Here is a 19969-nt window from a genome sequence, read left to right as displayed (position 1 = left end):
TCCAAATGGTTTCAGGTTCTTTGGCTTTGGTGGGCCTTTGATTGAGTTGAAGTAGAAGGCTAGAAAAGAGAGATGACTTGTTTTATCTTCCCCAACCCCAAACCATGGCTGTAGTATGGTAGGAAAATCCTCTTTCAGGAATTAAGAGATCTGGGTTTTATCTATAAATACAGAATCATGAAATGTTTAGATGACCTTAGAGATCAATTAGTCCAACCTGCTCATTTTACAGATGATGAAATTGGGGCTCAGAAATGGGAAATGACTTGGGAAAAAGCACGTAGCTAGTAAGTGGAAGAGCAAGGATTTGAAAACAAGCTCTCTAATTCTGATTCCAGTGCCATTAAAATAACAACAACAAAAATTATACTTCCTTGGAGACAGTCTGGTGCATGATTGCTGTATTTGGAATCAGAGGATATTGATTTGGTTCCCAGTTCTATCATTTACCACCATGTGATTTTGATTTTTACTACAAAATAATTTACTACAATTTTATTTGTCATTTAATCTCTCTTGACATTTCTTTCTTCATCCATAAAAGGAGGTGAGTTGCAAAAGGGGACCTATACTGTTCCTAGATCTATGACCCTATGACCCTCTCTACCACTAGCTCCCAGTCACCTCTCTTTCATTCCTTGCTTTTTCTCTTCCCCTCCTTTGCCTCAATTTCCTAATATTACACCATTAACTGCGAACTGAGAGTGAACTGGGCAAATCACTTCCAGCTTTGGTTTTAACACCTGTAAAGTGAGAAGGTTGAACTAGATGGTCCCTAAAGTCATTTCTAGTTCTGAGAGTATATGAACCTTCACTTCCCCCAACCTGAATCATTTGCTGGGGAGCAGCTGACTGTTTTCTGCTGTTTTCTATTTGATGGCTCACAAATTCTTAAGTCTTTCTGGCTGATCTGATGCATTATTATGTGTAATGGCTGCTGTTGATGTTTTCTGGGGAGGAATAGGGTACCAATCATAAATGATTCTAAAAACCCAGTAACATAGGAGGCAATCATATTAAGGAGTATATTCTCTATGAACATAGCAGTAATAAATGGTAGAGCAATATTGCTGATGTGGCATAAAAATTAATTTTAAAATAATACATATTTGATGAACCTGGAAAGCACATAGGCTCAAGCACAGGAAGGACCCATTTACGTGAATATCAATCTTTTCAGGGAATCTACCACGTCAAAATAAGAATGTGACTCTGAACCCTGCTTCTTCATTAGAAAGAGTGCAACTATTCAAGATGCCCCAGTGGATCCTTTTGTGAGTTTGCACTCATATGCATGCATTCAGGGAGGACCCTAGGAAAAACAAACAATGTATATGCTATAAAAATAAGTCAGACAGGCAGCATCTCTCTTCAGATGGCTTATTTCATTCATTCTTTATGTTTTAGCTCAGGAAAGGCTTTATTAATGAGATGATATTTAAATGAGGCTTTGAAATCTTTGGGAATTTTAGCCCAGTCCCCTCTCTTTTCATTGTTTCTTCCTTCCCCTCTTCTGCCTCCTTTTCCTAATGTTACCCATTGACTTTATACTGCCTCATATTTTCCAAGAGCCCCTTGATCAGGGATATGATAGGCACTTATAATGTTGGTTGACTAATTTGTCTGCTTGCTGACCATGTCCTCTCTGGACGGTTCCTCCAGTTCCATTCTGCCCTTGGGTTTTTTCTCCCATCAAAATGTACCTGACCCTGTATCTCATTCCTTCAAACTCTGTTAGGTGACTGGCTAGTTAAGCTCTGAGAAATCAATTTGAATGAATCTAAGGCATTAGAGGCAAATGATAGCTTAATGTGGCACCTCTCCCAAGTGACATTTGCATTTTAATCAGTGTCTTCAAAGTCTGAATCCAAAGAATTCACTAATTTAAGAATTTTCAGGCCTTAGATAGAGCCCCTGGGAGATATATTTTGGAACAGGGAATTGAGGGCCCTTTAGGAATCCTAAAGTATAGTGGGACAGTGAAAGTATCATTAGATTGGGAATCAGAAGTCTGAGTTAGGCTCTCTGGTTTGCCAAAGCTGTTTTACCTTGATCTGGTCATTTAACCACTATGGGTCTAACTTTTCCTCATCCATAAAATGAGAAAGTTGAAAATTATTGATCTCTAAGTTGGAGCTTGTGGCAGGGCCAGCCTTCACCCCCTTCCAAACGCCTGTACTCCCCTGGACTTTAAAAGGTACCTTGATCCTTCCTTGTTCAAATGTGATTATAGTTAATACATGATGAGACTCCTGTGACCAGACATCCAAAGGAGAACAAGCTTTTTATTCTTTGTTTTGGTTAATTCAATGATAAAGCAAATATAATGTTTCTACTAACTCTGAAATCCTTTGATCTCTGATCCTCTAGAATAAGGGCTCTTAAGCTGAGATTCATGAACTTGGTTGTTTTTTTTTTTTTATCTTTTAACATTTTGATAACTGCATTTCAGTAGAATTGATTTGCTTTGTAATCCTTTGTATTTTATTTTTTGCATTTAAAAACCTTATTCTGAGAGGTAGGCTTCACAAGAATGCCAAAGGGCTCCATGACACAAAGGAGGTTTAGAACGCCTCTACTCTAGGATTGATGTTCACGTAAATGGGTCCTTCGTGTGCTTGAGTCTATGTGCTTGCCAGGTTCATCAAATATGTATTATTTTTAAATTAATTTTCTGCTAACTCTTGATTGAAAAATTTTGCTGATCATTTTATTTTTGCACATCCTGGTCACTTCTGAAAGTCCTACTCTCCATTGTAACGAAGAATGGTTAAAAGAAATACTTTGTTTGAGATAACTATGTGGCATAGTGGATGGAATGATGGACCTGAGATTAGGAAGACCTGAGTTCATATCTGGCCATGAATACTTGCTAACTGTGTGACCCTAGAGAAGCCACTAAAACTGCTGCTTGCCTCAGTTTCTTCATCTTTAAAATGGGGATAATAATACTATCTACCTTCCAGACTTGTTGTGGGGGATACAATGAGAAAATGTCTGTAAAGTGTTTAGCACAGTGCTTGGCACAGAATAGGCACATCATAAATATGGGTTTCCCTCCTTCTTACCACACTGATCACATTGGACAAAATATGCCTCATTCTGCAACAATAGTTCAACACCTTTCTATCTCTGTCCTTTGAGACTGAAATTGGCCATTGAATTATTACACATCCATATTTATAGATCCTGGCCTTCTAGCATGGATTCTTAGAGCTGTCTTTCCTGTGAGGGAGACAGTGCCCAGAAATTGGGCAGAGTTCCTCACCTAAAATTCTAGAAATGGCTCATATTCATGCTTCTGCTTTAAAAAAATAAAACTGAGAGTGAGAGAAAAGAATTAAGCACATTTTCACACGTTTGTTCCAAATATACTTCTGTCTTTTACCCTCTGTTAGCAAAACTGTAGCTGTTAAAGGAAGCCAAATCATGTCTTTTTCTTTCTCTGCCAAATTGTTGATGATAATGATTTTACAGGACAGAAGTGGCAAGAGTTCCTGTTTATGTGGATGGAGTTTGAGGCCTAGCCATTGCACCTTGATCATATGTACCAAAAAGTAGTCATATTAATGCATTCTTTTCTCCTGGCAATCAATCAGAGGGGAATGAATCAGCTCCTGATTAAATGACTGAAGTTACCAGGTCTACTCCTTACTAAGTAATAGGTTTGCAAAGATGTGGTTAAATTGGATGCATAGAGCCAATCTAATCTTTTTTTCCCTTTGGTAATTTCATCATCTTCTACCTTGGGAAGACCAAATCTACAGGACGTTACTTACCAATACAATTTAGGAGAGACATTGACAAGAAGCTAGTGGATATTGAGAGAATTCAAAACGGTGTTCAATGTATAATTAATTCCAGGAGGACAATAGGGCTAAGTAGCAGGCTTGAACCCATTTAAATGCTTCTGTGGGAAAATGGAAACTTTGTCAGACAACTTTGAGTCTTTAGTTGCATTTGAGGGAAATGAAAAATAAAGATCACATATAGGGCCAGCTGTCAGGAGATTTTAGGAGAAAAAAGTGAATATCATTGCTTAACTGCACCTTTACCCCTTACCAGGTGGTCCGAGAAAGCATGTGGGAACATAGGATTTAGAGATGTAAGCGAGCTCAGAGAGTATCATAAACTTCTTCGCTCCACAAAGTACACACATCATAGCTGGCTGTGCACATCCTAATTAGGAAGGTTATTTGCCAAGATCAAATAATAATGATGATCTTTTGCATTTCTAAAGAACTTTAAGGTTTTTATGAGAAAGTCTTATACTCAGGGACAAAAAAAAAATAACTTCACAAATGCAATATAGGGGGAACATGATTAGATATGAGTTCTGAAAATTTTCTGGTGATTTCAAAGGATTGGAAACTCAATATGAGTCAGCAGTAAAGCATAGCAACAAAAAAAGCTCATTCAAGCCTGGCCTGCATTTAGGAATGCATAGATTCTAAGAATAAGTAAGTGATAATACTGCTATACTCTGCCCTGGTCAGATCACCATAAGGACCTTTAGAAAGACCTTTGGAAAGCTGAGGAGCACATAAACAATCAAAGTAGTGAAGAGCCTCCAGTTCATGTCATATGAAGATCTGTTAAACAGTGAAAGGAACTTTCACTATCTAAACAAGAGAAGAGAAGAAGCAGATGGGGTGAGAAAGGGGGTGCAGTCAGGGGTGAGATTGGTAGCTCTCTTCAACTGTTTGAACCTACCATGTGGAAAAGGGTTTAGACTTGTCCTTTTTGGCCCAGAGGGCCAAATCATGAGCAGTGATTGGAAGCTGAAAATTGATAAATTAGATTTGATATCAAGTAGAAATTTCCTAATTGTGGTTTGGTTGAGTCCAACTCATGAAGCCATTTTGAGTTGTTCTTGGCAAAGATATCATTACATTGTCAGCAATCAAGGATATCTTCATCTTTTCTTTTTTGTTGTTAAATGGTTTCAGTTCTGTCTAACTCTTTTGTGATCTCATTTTTAGGTGTTCTTGGCAAAGATATTGGAGTCGTTTAACATTTACTTCTCCAGCTCATTTTTAAAGATGAGATACTAAGGCAAATAGTATTAAGTAATTTTCCCAGAATCATGCAGCTAGTAAATGCCATATTTGAACTCAGGAAGATGAGTCTTCCTAATTTCAAGTTCAGTGCTCTATCCACTGTACCACCTAGCTGTTCCCAAAGTAAAATGGATAAAGTAAAAAAGTCCATTGATGCATTCTTCCTTTTTGAAAGTCCTCAATCAGACTGGATGGATGGTTATGAGTTAGGTATGTAAAAGTAGTGAATTCTTTTAGGTAAAGTTTAACTAGATGGCTATTGAGATCCTTTTCAACTCTCAATTTTTGTTTTTTAATTTTTAAATCCTTACCTTCCATCTTAGAATCAATACTGTGTAGCATTAAGGGCTAGGTGTTTAGTGACTTGCCCAAGGTCACACAGCTAGGAAGCCTCAAATGTTATGGTCTAATGAAATTTTACACTACACTTCATAACATCCTGAGAAGTAATGATAATGATAATCACAGTAACAGCTAGCATTTATATAACATTTTAAGGTTTGCAAAGCACTTCACAAACATTCTCTCATTTAAGTCTTACAACTAACCTGACAGCGAGGTACTATGATTCCCATTTTACTGATAAAGTAACTGAAGAAAACCTAGGTTAAATGACTTGCCCAGGATCATACATTTAATCCATTCCCAAAGCTTGACTTGAACTCATCTTTCTGACTCAGAACTCAGAACTCTATCCACAACACAACTTCATTCATTTCAATCTAATTCAATAAGTATTATTAATTAAGCCCCTGCTATCTATGATACACTATCCTAGACATGATAAAGAAAAGAGAGAAAAAAAAAGTCAGTATTTGTCCTCAGTCAAGGACGATTGTCAATTCATTGATTGGTTAATTGAGCTTTTAGGCCACTGAAACCCTCAGAAAATTTTCAGAACTCCTAATGTCTGCTTTCCCTCATTGCATAATTAAGAGGTTTATATCTTATACTTTATAGGCAACAAATTGTCATTTGGGAAGAAAGAGAATTAAAAACTGGATGGCTGTGGTAAGGGGAGATAAGAAATCAGAGAAGGCTTCTGGGGGACATTGAATCTCAGATGAATCTCAAAGGAACATCAGTATCTGAGAGGGGGACATAAGAAGGATGCTCCTTCCACCTCTCCTGTCAATAGTGGTAAATGATCATAGAATCATAAAGCTAGAGCTCAATGTCAAATTGAGAGAATTTCTAGCAGTCCAGTTTGACTGAAATGAAACATTTGTACAAGGTGATCTATATGAAATAAAATTGGAAAGATAGACAAGAGTCAGATCATATAGGGCTTTAAATCCCAGGCTAAGTGCTTGTTTGTATTTTATTCTTGAGACAATAGGGAGTCACTGAAGGTTATTGAGTAGGGAAATGCCAAAATCACATCAGTGGCTTGGAAAGATGAGTTTTTTCAGTGATTTGGATGATGGATTTGAGAAGACAGTGACTAGAAGCAAAAGGACTAAGATGTAGGCTATCACAGTTGTCTAAGCCTAAGAAGAGATTAGTACCTAAAGAAGTGTGATGGTTATATGAGTGGCTAGCAAAGGAATGGCTGCAAGTAGAATTAACTTGAAACTGAAGGGGAATGGAATCAAGATCTGCCAACTCATTAGATATGATGGCAGGGGCAGTTAGAAAAGTGAGGATGACTCAGAGGTCACAAAGCTGGAGACTGGAAAAATGATGGTGCCCTCAACAGAAATGATAGAAATATTGATTTCCCTATCTGACAGATGAGGAAATAAGTTCAAAGGTTAAATATCCTGCTCATGGTCATATAGCTAAGGATCAGATATAAAATTTGAACACAGTTCTCCAAATTCTAAGCCAAAGTCACTCTCTATCATATTGTTGTCTCAATAAGAATAGGAGAAGAGGAGGAGAGGGATGTACCATACTAGATGACTTTGGGAAATAAGCACATAGCTATAATCCTGGAGCATTTATTAAAAAAGAAACAAAAAAACCCCAAACTTTCCCTCACAAAAAGATAGGCAAGGCTTCCTCTGAGTTATCCTCAAATGCTTTCTTTGTTTCTGTATTCTCTGTTAAGAAGAAACATTGAAAAAAGAAAAAAACTGTTAGGAGGGAATTAATCATTGCAGGGCAGGTAGGTAGCACAATGAATAGATTGCTAGGTCTGAAATCAAGAAAACTCATTTTTGTGAATTCAAATCAGGCTTCAGACATTTACTAACTATGCATTTCTGGTCAGGTCACTTAACCCTTTTGCCTCAGTTTCCTCATCTGTAAAATGAGTTAGAGAAGGAAATGGCAAAGTGTTCCACTGTCTTTGCAAAAGAAAAAAACCAAGAAACCAAAACCAAAAACCTTAATGGGGTCACAAAGAATTCTTCAGGACTGAAAAAGACTGAACAAAGTAGGGAGTTGATATGCATCATAAGTAGAAAGAAGGTAGTTAGTTGTCCTTAATTAGTTCAAACTTCATAGTGTACAAGGAACTTGACAAATATTACCTTAACTCATCCTCAAAAGAACCCTAAGAGATTGATATTATTATTATCTCTATTTCAAAAATGAGGAAATGAATTTTTAAAAAATTTATTTTAAAATATTTTTCTGATTCTGGGAAGATGGCAGCTTAGAAGTATCAAGGCTCTAGACCTCTGTAAACCCTTCAATGCCAATGAAAGACAAAGAGCTTTGAGGGGACAGAAAACCAAATCTGACAACAGAACAGAGCTGGGGGATCCTCCTGTTAAACCCAACTTGAAAGGTACCTGGAGGGGAAAAAAAGCCTGAATTCTTTAACTTATAGGTTTGAGGGCAAAGGAAAAAGGAAGATACGAGGTCCCTTCCCCCACCTAATGTACTGAGGCTCCAGCAGATTCTGACATCTCTGGTCAGGCAAGGGCTCTGGTCCAGAGGGAGTGCCTCACTGGCACAGCTGTGCTAGACTCAAAGCTTTGATCACAGAGAACAGGGAGGCAACTGGAGGAGAAGGGCAAGGAGGAGGGCCGAACACTCCATCTGGTGCTGCCCCCAGCCCCTTTTCTCAAGGTTTTGGCCTCAGGGTACATCAAACTTTGCAGATCAACACCACTGGGGCTTAATCTTATCAATACAGCAGAAAAGAAGTCTTCAGAGGGCAGGGAAGCTCCAATACCCCTCCCCCATAGACTGCAGTGAAAGTAGCTTAAATCACATCTTTAGCTTTTACTACCAGCTGGGGAAGATATAGCCCCATAGCTCACTAATCTCATTAATCTAGTGAGTCAACAGAGCAGAGAAAAAGCCCTTCCAGGACTGAATAGACCAAATCCACAGATCCAGCAAATAATCAGACCAAGATTATAGCCAATTACAGGGGGGAAAAGAAGGATAAAACATGAGTAAACAACAGAAAAAGAAAAAAAGAAATTACAATCCACAGCTTCTATCCATGAAAAGAACAAAAAGCAAATGGATTAGAGGAAGATCAAGGAACTCCAAGTAAAAACACAGAAACTCCATCAAATTGGGCACAGGCTTTGGAAGAACTCAAAATTCAATTAACTTAAGAACTCAAAATTCAATTAACTTAAGAACTCAAAAAACAATCAAGAGAGGCTAAAGACAATTGGAAAAGGAAATACATAAATTATAACAAGAAAATAGTGTCTTGAAAGCCAAAATAGACCAGATCGAAAATGAGGCAAAGAAGGTGAAAGATGACATACAAAGAAAATCAGACCAGAAGTAGAAGGACAACCAAAAAAGCCAGGGATGAAATTCAGTCTTTAAAAATTAGAATATAACAACTAGAAGCAAATGACTTCACAAGGAAGCAAGAGTATATAAAACAAAATCAAAAGAATGAAAAATTCAAGGAAAATATGAGGTGTTCCTCATTGCCAAAACTTCAGATCTGTAAAACAGATCACAGAGAGACAATTTAAGAATTATTGGACTACCAGAACATCATGATGAAAGAAAAAGCCTGGATATCATCCTACAGGAACTCATACAAGAAAATTGCCCTGACATCCTCAAACAAGAGGGAAAAGTGGAGATTGAAAGAATTCACAGATCACTTGCTACAGTTAATCCACCACTGACAGCTCCTAGGAATATTATATCCAAATTCAAGAACTACCAGACCAAGGAAAAAAATATTACAAGCTGCTAAGAAGAAGTCATTTAGATACCAGGGAACCACAGTTAGGATAATACAGGATCTGGCTGCATCTACACTGAAGGACTGGAAGGCATGGAATATAATATTTCAGAAAGCAAGGGAATTAGGTCTACAACCAAGAATCAACTACCCAGCAAAACTGACTATATTCTTGCAAGGGAAAGTACGTTCATTTAATAAAATTGAAGACTTCCAAGCATTCATAAATAAAAAACCAGACAAACAGAGAATTTGATGCCCAAACACAGAACTCAAGAGAATCACCAAAAGGTAATTAAGAGAGGGGGAACAAAATTAAGGAACTCAGTAAGTTCAAATGATTTGTATCCCTATAAGAAAAGATGATATTGGTAACTCTTAAAAATTGTTATTATCATCAGGATAGTAGAAGAAGTATACTTAGAGGGAACAAAAACCTCTGACAAAAGTCTAATTACTCAAATATATAAGGAGCTAAAGGAATTGTACAAAAAAATCAAGCCATCCCCCCCATATAGGCAAGGAACATGAATAGACAATTTTCAGATAAAGAAAGCAAAACTATCAATAAACACATGAAAAAGTGTTCAAAATATCTAATAATTAGAGAAATGCAAATCAAAACAACTCTGAGGTACCACCTTACACCTAGCAAATTAGCTAACATGACTGTAAAGGAAAGTAATAAATGTTGGAGGGGATGTGGCAAAATTGGGACACTAATACATTGCTAGTGGAGTTGTGAATTGATCAAACCATTCTGGATGGCAATTTGGAACTATGCCCAAAGGGCACTAAAAGACTGTCTGCTCTTTGATCCAGCCGTACCACTGCTGGGTTAATACCCCAAAGAGATCATAGGGGAAAGTATGTACAAAAATATTTATAGCTGCACTCTTTGTAGTGGCAAAAAACTGGAAAATGAGGGTATGCTCTTCAATTGGGGAATGGCTGAACAAATTGTTGTGTCTGCTGGTGATGGAATACTATTGTGTTATAAGGAATAATGAACTAGAGGAATTCCATGTGAACTGGAATGACCTCCAAGGATTGATGTAGAGTGAAAAAAGCAGAACCAGGAGGACATTATACACAGAGACTGATACATTGTGGTAAAATTGAATGTAATGGACTTCTCTACTAGCAGCAATGCAAAGACCCAGAACAATTCTGAGGGACTTATGAGAAAGAACACTATCCACATTCTGAGGAAGAACCATGGGAGTAGAAACACAGAAGAAAAACAACTGCTTGAAAACATGGATGATGGGGATATGATTTGGGATGTAGACTCTAAATGACCACCCCAGTGCAACTATCAATAATATGGAAATAGGTCTTGATTAATGACACATGTAAAACCCATTGGAAATGCACATTGGTTATGGGGGAGGGTTGGGGGAGGAGAGAAAAGAAAATGAATCACGTAACCATGGAAAAATTTTCTTAAAAAAAACGAATTAAAAAAATAAATAAATAATAAAAGATAAAAAAAAATAATCCCCCCAAAATAAATAAAATATCTTCCTATGTTTCCATGTTTCATTTTCTTTCTCTTCCCCCTCTCAGAGCTGACAAGCAATTCCACTGTGTTGTACAAAGGTTATCACTTGATACCTATTTCCATATTATTCATTTTTGCAATCTTTTAAAGCCTAAACCCCAAATCACATGCCCATATATATTGTGATAAGTGATATCATATGTTTTGCTTTTGCATTTCTACTCCCATAGTTCTTTCTCTCAATGTGGATAGCAGTCTTTCACATAAGTCCTTCAGGAGCATCCTGGCTTGTTGCATTGCTACTAGTAGCAAAGTCCATTACATTGGATTGTTCCAAAATGGTTTACTTTCTGTGTTTAATGTTCTCCTGGTTCTGCTCATTTCACTCTGCATTAGTTCATGGAGGTTCTCCCAGTTCACATAGAAATCCTTCAGTTCATCATTCCTTATAGAATAATAGTATTCCATCACCATCGGATACCACAATTTGTTCAGCCATTCCCCAAGGAAGGGACAACTTGTCTTTTTCCAATTTTTTGTCATCACAAAGAGCATGCCTATGAATAATTTTGTACAGGTATTTTATCTTATTATCTCTTTGGGATACAAACCTAGTAATGGTATTGCTGGATCAAGGAGCATACATTTTTTTAAAGCCCTTTGAGCATAATTCCAAATTGCTTTCCAGAATGGCAGGATCAATTCACAACTACACCATCAATGTATTAGTGTCCCAATTTTGCCACAACCATTCCAACATTTATTATTTTACTTTACTGTCATATTGTCCAGTCTACTAGGTGTGATGTAGTACCTCAGTGTTGCTTTGATTTTCATTTCTCTAATTATGAGAGATTTAGAACACTTTTTCATGTCCTTATTGACAGTTTTGATTCCTTTATCTGAAAACTGCCTATTCATGTCACGACCATTTGTCAATTGGTCAATGGCTTGATTTTTTTGTACAATTGACTTAGCTACTTATAAATTTGAGAAATGGGACCTTTGTCAGAGGTTTTTATTATAAATATTTTTCCCCAATTTGTTGCATCCCTTCTAATTTTGGTTTCATCTGTTTTGTTTGTACCAGAACTTTTAAATTTAATATAATCAAAATTATTCATTTCCCATTTTGTAGTGTTCTCTATCTACTGCTTTGTCTTAAGTTCCTTCCTTTCCCATAGATTTGACAGGTAGACTATTCTATGTACACCTAATTTTTTTTATGATTTTCCTTTTTATATTTAAGGCATTTACCCATTCTGAATTAATCTTGGTATAGCATGTAAGATGTTGATCTGAGCTGAATTTCTCACATACTGTTTTCCAATTCTCCCAGCAGTTTTTGTCATATAGTGGATTCTTGTTGCAAAAGCTAGGATCCTTGGGTTTATCAAACACTATCTTGCTATCATCATTTACCCCAAGTTTATTCCATTGATATACCTTTCCATCTAAAATCTAGTACTATATTGTTTTGATGATCACTAACACTAGATCTTCATCTTTCACATTTTTTCATTATTTCTCTTGATATTCTTGATCTTTTGTTCTTCCAGATGAACTTTGTAAGAATTTTTTCTAATTGTATAAAAAAGTTTTTTTGGTAGTTTAATAGGTATAGCATTGAATAAGTAAATTAATTTAGGTAGGATTGTCATTTTTACTATATTAGCTCATCCTACCCACGAGTAATTGATGTTTTTCCAATTCTTTAGATCTAGTTTTATTTTGTGAAGAGTGTTTTGTGGTTATGTTCATATAATTACTGTATTTTTCTTGTTTTTTATACTGTCTAGAGTGATTTTAAGTGGAATTTCTCTTTCTAACACTTGCTGCTGGGTTTTGTTGGAAACATAGGAATGCTGATGATTTCTGTGGGTTTATTTTGTACCCTGCAAATTCACTAAAGTTATTATTTCTACTAGTTTTTAAGTTGATTTTCTTGGATTTTCTAGTATACCATATGTGATCTGCAAAGAGTGATAGTTTAGTTTCCTCATTGCCTACTTTGATCCCTTCATTTTCTTTTTCTTTTCTAATTGTTACTACTAGTATTTCTAGTACAATATTTTATTGGGAAGGATCTAACTTATCCCCATTGCAGATGATATTTGCTGATGGCTTTAAATAAATACTGTTTATTCTTTTGAGGAAAGGCCCTTTTATTCCTATATTTTCTAGAGTTTTTAATAGGAATGAGTGTTGTATTTTGTGAAAGGCTTTTTCTGCATCTTTTGATATAATCATGCAATTTCTATTGGTTTGGTTATTGATATGGTCAATTATGCAGATGATTTCCCTAATATTAAACCATCCTTGCATTCCTGGTCTAGATCTCACTTGGTCATAATGAATAATCCTTGTGTTAACTGGCTATAGCTTTTTAGGTAGTATGTTATTGAATGTTTTTGCATTTATGTTAATTAAGGATATTTCGGTCTATAGCTTTCCTTCTCTGTTTTTTGTCTTCCTGGCTTGGGAATTAGTATGATATTTGTATCATAAAAAAATTTGGTAAGACTCCTTCTTTGCCTATTTTGTCAAATAGTTTGTAGAGTATTAGGATTAATTGATCTTTAAATGTTTAATAGCATTCATTCATGAATACATCTGGCCCTGTTGATTTTTTTCTTAGGGAGTGCCTTGATGGCTTGTTCAATTTCTTTTTTCTGATATGAGATTACTTAAGTATTCTATTTTCTTTTCTGTTAATCTAGGCAATCTATATTTCTGTAAATATTTGTCCATTTTGCCTAGATTGTTATATTTATTGTCACATAATTGGGCAAAATAGCTCTTAAAAATTGCCTTAATTACCTCTTCATTAGAGGCAAGATCATGCTTTTCATTCATGATATTGTTAATTTGGTTCTCTTCTTTCTTTTTCTTAATTAGATTAACCAATGCCTCATCTATTTTATTTGTTTTTTTTTCAAAACACTAGCTCTTAGTCTTATTTATTAGTTTAACAGTTCTTTTACTTTCAATTTTATTAATTTCTTCTTTGATTTTTAGGATTTGCAAGTTGGTCTTTATCTGAGGGTTTAAAATTTGTTCTTTTTCTAGATTTTTTAGTTTCATGTCCAATTTGCTAATCTCTTCTTTCTCTTTTTTGTTAATATGGGCACACATGCATATACATTTTCCCAAGTACTGCTTTTGCTATATTCCATAAAATTTGATACATTGTTTCCTCATTGTCATTCCCTTCAGTGAAATCGGTAAATGTTTCTATGATTTGTTCTTTAACCCACCAGTTTGGAGAATAAGTTTTTAAAATTTTCAATAATTTTTTAATTTGCCTCTCCATGTACCCTTACTAATTATAATTTTTATTGCATTATGATCTGAAAAAGTTGCATTTAATATTTCCACTTTTCTGCATTTGTTTGTAATATTTTTATGCCCCAGTACATGGTCAATCTTTGTAAATGTACCATGTGCTGTTGAAAATAATGTAAATTCCTTTTTATCCATATTTACTTTTTTTCCATACATCTATTAACTCTAATTTTTCTAAGATTTCATTTACATCTCTTACTTCTTTCTTATTTATTTTTTGGTTTGATTTATCTAGATCTGATAGAGGAAGATTGAGGTCTTTGACCAGTATAGTTTTACTATCTATTTTCTCCTTAAGCTCTAATAGTTTCTCCTTTAAAAATCTGGCTGTTATACTTACTATTTGGTGCATAAATGTTGAATACTGATATTTCTTCATTATCTATATACTGCCTTCATCAGGATGTAATTGAGGAAACAGATTTGACAATTATTAGGTGCCCAGGTTCACACAGCTAATAAGCTTTTGAGGCTGGATTTGAACTCAGCTTTTTCTGACTCTAAATTCTACACTCAAAAAAACACCACTATTTAACTATCATTAACATTTTAGTTGCCTTTTTAGTCCCTATACCACTTGATTTTTAGTGAAACTTTCTTGTTCTGCCTATACAATATAAAACTTGAAGTGAAATAAATCATTGAGTTTGCCATGCATGCATAAGAACAAATAGATTAATTTTTCATAAAAATTTAGTAATTAATATTAGTATTATAAAGTTGTAATGTATAATTCTTCATAAACACTGCTTCTTTTGGAATATTTCAAAAGGATGATATGAATATTTACAAAAGCGTCTCTTTTCCCACTTGCAAACTCTTAGTACCACCAGGATTATATATACTTCAGCTTTTGAATCATTGGCATGGTAGGGATGGAATAGATGGCAGATATAGTTTTTACCTTTTTTGATTCCACTTTGCTTAGCCCAATGCCCGAGACATAGTAGGTACTTTATAAATGTTTACCAATTGACTGACTGGTTGTTAAGAATAGAAGAGATGAAGCAGCACAAAAAGAGAGCAACATCTTGGTTTTAAAAAGAGGAGTCTGCAAACTATTGGCCAATGATCTGGACTTTAATTACTGGCAGAATTCTTGAACCTTTTATTAAAGGGATGCTTGGTGAATATTGAGAAAAGGAAGTAGTGATTACAAGGTGATAGGCTGCATAGCATGCAAAGTTTACTAGTTGATTATCTATATGCATGTTGGTGAAGGTGTGGCATGTGTGCCCTGCCATGCTGAAGGGTTCTGCTCCATTCCACCTCTCTACCCCACCTGAGGACATTTTTTGCATGCCCTGCATCTCTGTCCAGCAGACCAATGTGAGCACTTCCTCCCTCTGCTCTCAGGGATATTGTGAGGGGGCTGACAGGCAGTTTGAAGGTAAAGTTTGGGCACACAATCTCTAAATGATTCACCAATGTTGGTCTACATCCAAAAACTTCTGATGAGACACATGCTTAAACTTATTAGTTTTGTGAATCTGGACAGTCATTTAATTGGTCTATGCCTCGTTTTTCTCATCAGTAAAATAAAAGTATTAATACCTATATAGTATCTATTTCACAGGGCAATCATAAGGCTCTAGTGAAATGTTTTCAAAGTGTTCAACAAATCTGAAGCCACTATGTAAATGGCAGCTCTTGCTATTTATTAACTTGGAAGATCTTCAGTGAAATATTATTAGAATCTCTACCATTTAACATTTTTGTCAACAACAGATAAAGGCATAAACAACAGACTTCTAAAATTTTTCAAATGACACAAAGCTGGAAGGGAAAGTTAACACTAGATGAAAGAGTCAGGATTCTTAAAGATCTCAAGAGGTTAGAATGTTGTGCTGAAATCTAAAAAAATGAAAAATAATAGGTGGAAATGTAGAGCAACACACTGAGGCATAAAATCACATCTTCACAAGTTCAAGAAACTTGGAGGTGAAAAAAGGCAACAATTCATCTGAAAAAGGTCTTAGGGTTCTTAGTGAACAATATACTCTGTATGAGCAAACAGTATAAAATGGTAGCCAAGAAAGGGAGTGTAATTTAAGTTTTACTTCAGTGAAATGTAAGGAAGAGAAAAGGAGAGACATTTACAGGACATTTTAGTGGAGGAGATAAGATGAGAGAATATGGTGGGTAACTCTTGAACTCTACTTTCATCAGAATTAGCTCAAAGTGAGAATAGCACCCACACACTTTCAACTATTGATAACCTACTTTACCCCATAGGAAAGTAGGAGGGAAAGGAGAATAAGAGAAGGTGAGGAGATGAACAAAAAGTAAAATGTCTGATCCTGGACTAGAGTCCAAGGCACTACAGTATCGTACCCTGCTCATCACACATCTGTTCTGTTTTAGGTAATACATTTTGAGAGCATTGAGAAAATCGAGAGTATCCAGATGTGAGTGACCAAGAAGGTTGAAGAACTTCAGAATCCTTCTCTAGGAGGGTTAGTGCTCAGAGCAAAGGATGTTTTACAAGCACAAGATTGGACTTGGATGGGACATGATAGCTATCCGAAAGCATTTATAAAGCTGCCCTTTGGAAGAGTGATTAGACATATTCTGCTTAGCTTGAGGGCAGAATTAGGAGTAATAGAGAGAAATTTCAGAGATAGATTTTTTTTTGGCCTGATGTAATAAAAAACTTCTTAACATAAAAATGGAATAGGCTACCTTGGGAGGTAATGGATTCTTGTTCACTTTTGTTGTTTTTCAGTCATGTGTGACTCTTCATGACCCCGTCTGGGGTATTCTTTGCTATGTTATTGTAGTGTTTCCCAATTTCCTTCTCCAATTCATTTTATAGGTGAGGAAACCAAGGTCAAAAGGGTGTCCAGAGTCAAACAGCCAGTACATGTCTGAGGCCAGATTTAAAATCAGGAAGATGAGTCTTCCTGACTCCAGGCCTGGCACTCTATCCTTTGGGCCACCTGGCTGTTCCATTCCCATTCAATGTAGAACTTCAAATGAAAGAATAGCCACTTGTTCAGTATATTGTAGAGGATATTTTTTCTCCCCAAACCTTAATTTTGAAGCTTTATTACTCTTGAGATTCCATGATTCTGTAATAATAATAATAATAATAATAATAATAAATAATAATAATAAACTTTGAGAATTGCCCTTTAGATGCTTTTGGAGGTAGTTGAAACCTTGAACAGTAATAATAACAAAAGGAGAATCTGTTGAAGGCACTAAGGAAGGTTAAACTTAAGAGAATTTGAGAAAAATGGGAGCTCTCTTCAACTATCTTAAGTGCTTTCATACACTTAGAGTGTGAGAGAAATAAAACTTACTGTCTGGTCTCTAAAGGATGAAAATTGTAAGCAAGGCAGATTTCAGCTCACTGTAAAGATAAATTTCCTGACAATTAGAGCTATTCCAAATTAGAATGAACTTCCTGCTATGATAGGGTTCACCATGACTGGATATACAGTTCATTGAGAAATTAACATATTTCATCAAGAAGTGTTGGAAGAGTTGGAAGATTAATTCACTGGAAAGTGGAATCTAGAGCAGTGACATCTAACTCAAATTGAACTGAGGCACTAAACTATAAATATGGATATCTGTGGGTTGCAGATTGACTTAGAAAACAATATCTTTGATTCTATTTTTTTAATTTGTTTGATATTTCCCAATTATATTTTATATTTATATTACCTTTGATGCTCATTTTACTCATCTGTTAAATGGGGCTTACAAGTCAGAAAAGTTATAAAATGTTCTGGTGCCAGGAATATTTACAGTAATGAAGATACAGATCCATTAAGTATGGAATCACTAAAGGAATTATATTCACCTCAAAAATAAGCATGATGGTTTATTGTAATCTATAAAACATTTTATGATGTGAGTTCCTATTAGTGTTATCACACAGGAGATAGGGCATTTAGATTGGTGACAGGCAGGAAGGAAAGCATTCCCAGTTTGGGGAACAGTATGAACAAAAATTAACATGTCAGCATTAGGAAAGTAACAGAGCACATCTGGGTTAGGAGGTAGGCTGTAGAACAAAGGCAATGGTTTGACTGGAGCAGAGAGTTTGTTGTAAACAAATTTTGTTGGAAAGTAGGACAAAGATAATGAAATTTTGTCTGGCTACACCAGGGGAGGCAATTATAGAGAGAAAAGTGAGAGAAGAAATTGAATAGGTGAAATGACAGTTACTATAAGAGCCTTGAATGACAGGCTAAGGAATTTATAATGAATTCTATGAGTCACAGAGTGTCTTTGCAGCTATCTTTAAAAGGGAAGTGGAGTAATAAAAATGGGACTTTACCAAGATTTACATACCCCTTTCAATCCATCCCATCCCCCACCTCTGGAGAAAAACAAAACAAAACAAAACACTACCTTATATCATATTCCTCAAGGACATAGCAAGGAGTCTGGAAAGAAATAAAATACTTCTGGTGAAATAAATAAAGACTTCAATAAGGCTACCATCTTACTCTTTTCATCCCTCTAGGTTGTACCCAGCTTCCTTATGATGGATCAGAAACTTCCCAGCTGTGAGGAGAGAATCTAAATTGGGACATTTGAGGAGAAAAAAATACCCCAATCCCATCTCACAACTTTAACAACTTCAAGGTTCTGTAGGCATTTGTTTTCAGAAGTAGTCAATATCTATTCCAGTGGGGTTTGGGTGTCACTGCAATTTTTTTTAAGGTTTTGATATACTGCTCAAATTATTGCCGATGTAGGATGAAATGCATCCTTAAACACCGAGTTGTCAAAGTAATATCTACAAATCATTCAGAACACCATCACTGGCAGGTAGTAAATATTTTATATCTTATTGAAAAATAATGTTTTTTTTCAAGTAAAGAATTGCTGTCTTAATCCCTTTGGGATTCTCTTGAAATTCTCCCTTGGGAACACACAAAAATATAGATCCCTTATTAAGTCCAAAACTTTATTAGAGAAACAATGCAAGGCAATTTTTGCATGGATGGTGATAGAGAGTTTTTATTTATATGGATTCTTTTAACCAAATTCTCTGCTCCATTCCCCACTCTGAATCTTCATGGTATATAAATGTAGAACATCTCTTGGAACGATTTTAGGTAGCATTCTAAACTATTTTGAACAAAGAAGTCACAGTCTCAAAATTTCAGATTTAGAAGGGGTCCCAAAGACCATTGGCATATTTAAGATGGGTTAGGTTCTGTGCTGTTTATAAAAACAAAGAAAAAATATGATGTAAGGGGAAGAAAAATGGATTTAGAATGAGAAGACCTAGTTTTGAATCCAAGAAGTTTTTTGAGTATAGTTGTAGTCTAAAAATTCTCCAACGTAGCAATTACCTTATACCTGTCTCTCCATTAGGATATTAGCAACTTGAATGCAGAGTCCTTGATGCTAGTACTCCTTTTTATCTGATTTTTAAAAATAGAAGGAAGAAGTAATTACCCTCTAGCCAAACCATCAATTTCCCCTTCAGATCTCTGGTCTAAATCAACTATGAATGACTTAGGAATTCTGATCAATGCAATGACCAATGACATTTCCAAAGGACTCACAATATAATATATTATACACAACCAAAAAGAGAAGTGATATTCAAACTTCAGGCCAGAGTATATATATTCTCCCCTCCCCCTCCCTTTTTTTGATCAGACATAGTTAATCCATATTTGTAATGGACTTTTGTTTTTCTTGTGTTCTCAATGAGTGGGAGAGGTGGAGGGAAAGGGGAGAATTTGGAACTGAAAATTTAAAACTTAGAAAAAACACCCCCAAATTAAAAAAAACAAACAGCAGATATCTAATGTTCTCTTCTTCCTTCCTTCCTCCCTTCCTCTATCCCTCCCTCCCTCCATCTCTCTTCCTCTCTTTTTTCTTTGTTTCTTTCTTTGCTCATTTCTTTCTTTGTTTCTTTTCTTTCTTTCTTTGTTTCTTTTCTTTCTTTCTTTGTTTCTTTGTTTCTTT

Source organism: Gracilinanus agilis, chromosome 1, assembly GCF_016433145.1.
Source record: "Gracilinanus agilis isolate LMUSP501 chromosome 1, AgileGrace, whole genome shotgun sequence".
NCBI classification, from domain to species: Eukaryota; Metazoa; Chordata; class Mammalia; order Didelphimorphia; family Didelphidae; genus Gracilinanus; species Gracilinanus agilis.
Note: the sequence above shows the minus strand (reverse complement) of the source record.